Source organism: Dioscorea cayenensis, unplaced genomic scaffold (assembly GCF_009730915.1).
Source record: "Dioscorea cayenensis subsp. rotundata cultivar TDr96_F1 unplaced genomic scaffold, TDr96_F1_v2_PseudoChromosome.rev07_lg8_w22 25.fasta BLBR01001310.1, whole genome shotgun sequence".
Lineage (NCBI taxonomy): Eukaryota > Viridiplantae > Streptophyta > Magnoliopsida > Dioscoreales > Dioscoreaceae > Dioscorea > Dioscorea cayenensis.
Window position 1 is genome coordinate 22,159 of NW_024087701.1, and position 2,084 is coordinate 24,242.

General features: G+C 42.7%; 1 non-coding gene across 1 annotated transcript; it reads left to right on the forward strand.

Annotated features, from left to right (window-relative positions):
- Positions 1–1,764: 1,764 nt before the first annotated feature.
- On the forward strand, positions 1,765–1,870 carry LOC120256158. The gene has a single exon (XR_005535196.1). It is a non-coding gene; the product is annotated as a small nucleolar RNA R71 (small nucleolar RNA).
- The last annotated feature ends 214 nt before the right edge of the window (positions 1,871–2,084 follow it).

Genomic DNA, 2,084 nt, shown 5'->3' on the forward strand with positions numbered 1-2,084 from the left:
GGTGTTGAGATTGTTCGATTTCTCCTCCGGGACATGTATAGAGTTAGGCATAGTTGACCTTAGATTTGGGACTATGTAATTAAGGATTTCCACGACTCATCATTGCATTGATTAGTAAACATCATAGAGGGTTCTTGCACTTGAAACAATTATCCTAGGCGGAGCATTATCCGGGTACCCCATCTCTATCGATTGTCTTACCCCCTTCTTTACTTTTGCTCTCTTACTTGTTGCTTTTACTGTTGAGAATTGAATCATTGTCACACTCATTATCATTGATCTTTTACATAGCTAAGAATTGAATTAAGTATTTTTATTCCCTATTCCCTGTGGATTCGATACTCGCTCACCCGGGATTATTACTTTGACAAACCCGTGCACTTGTGGGATATACGCAAGGGGACCTTGTCATCCACCTTGACAAGCACATCTTCAATGATGCCCTTCAAATGTCTCACCGTTTGGTCCGCCAATTGCAAAGTCATCTGAGTGGGCCTAGGCTCTCCCAAGCCTAGCTTCTGAAAGAAGGTGTACACCATGACGTTGATACTTGCCCCTGAGTCCGTTAATGCCATTTCTTCACCTAATTTGCCAATATTACACGGAATGATGAAGCTTCCCTAGTCTTTCTTCTTATTCAGTATATTCTTTTGCAACACTACCGAGTAAGAAGCATCTAAGATTACTGAAGCACTCTCCTCCAACTTTCACTTGTTAGTCAACAGGTCCTTCAAGAATTTGGCATACTTAGGCATTTGATCTAATGCCTCAACAAAAGGAATATTGATGTGGAGTTGCTTGAATAAACTGAAGAACTTCTTGTATTGTTCATCCCCTTAGTCATTCTTCAATCTAGAGGGATAAGGGATTCTTGGCTTGAAAGGTGAGGGTGCCACCTCCTTCTCTTTGCTTGTTCCCTCCTCAACCTCTATGACCTCGGGTGCATGTTCATTGGGCCTCTTACTCGGAAGCCTACCTTCAAATTCATGACAACTTCTCAAAGTGATCGCCTTCACATGCTCTCTAGGATTGGTCTCGGTATTACTCAGCAAGCTCCCTTGTGGTCTCTCCGATAGAGACTTCACAATTTGTCCCACTTGATTTTCAAGATTGTGCAAAGAAACAATGTGGTTGTGAAGTGTAGCCTCAACTGATTGAAACCTTGTATCCGACGATTGCACAAATCTAGTCAAGGCCTTTTCCAAATCGGTTATTCGGGTCTCCAAGCCTGAAACTTGGTTCTCCATGTTTGGGGTTTGTTGTTTTTGGAAACCTGGTGGTGCCATGGCCTTTTGTGGACCTTGGTTGCTCCATGAGAAATTGGGATGACTCTTCCAACAAGGATTGTAGGTGTTGCTAAATGGATTCCCTTGGTTCCTCATTGCATTACCCATAAAATCAACATTCTCAACAGAAGATGCATCACAAATAGAAATCTGGTAATTGGAGGGAGCATGTCCTTCACCAAACCTGGTGCAAGTAGTCACGGCCGCCACTCCATTCAAAGTTAGAAGATCTAACTTCTTACTCAATGATTCCACTTGATCTGCCAATGAAGATACTGCATCTATTTCATGCAGCCCGGGTGCCTTTTTCCTTTCCCATACATTCCACTAATAACTATTCATGGTCATGTCTTCCACTAGCTGTCGGGCTTTTTTCGGGGTTTTACTCCCCATTGTACATCCTGTGGCAGCATCTAACAATTGCTTTATACTCAGATTCAACCCATTATAGAAAGTCTGAATAATCATCCATTCAGAAAATCCATGCTGTGGGCACCTCCACAGAAGATCCTCGAAGCACTCCCATATCTCAGACAATGACTCCAACTCCATCTGTACAAACGACGAAATCTTATTGTGAAGCTTGGCCGACTTTCTTGGACGAAAGTATCTAGCAAGAAAAGCTTCGGCCATCTCATTCTACGTCGTGATGGAGGCCTTGGCCAAAGAATGTAGCCACTACTGGGCTCTTCCCTTGAGAGAGAATGGGAAAGCCGTCAATCTGATAGCATCACCTGATACACCATTAATCTTTAGCATATCACAAACTTCCAAGAAGTTCTTTATATGGTTGTTTGT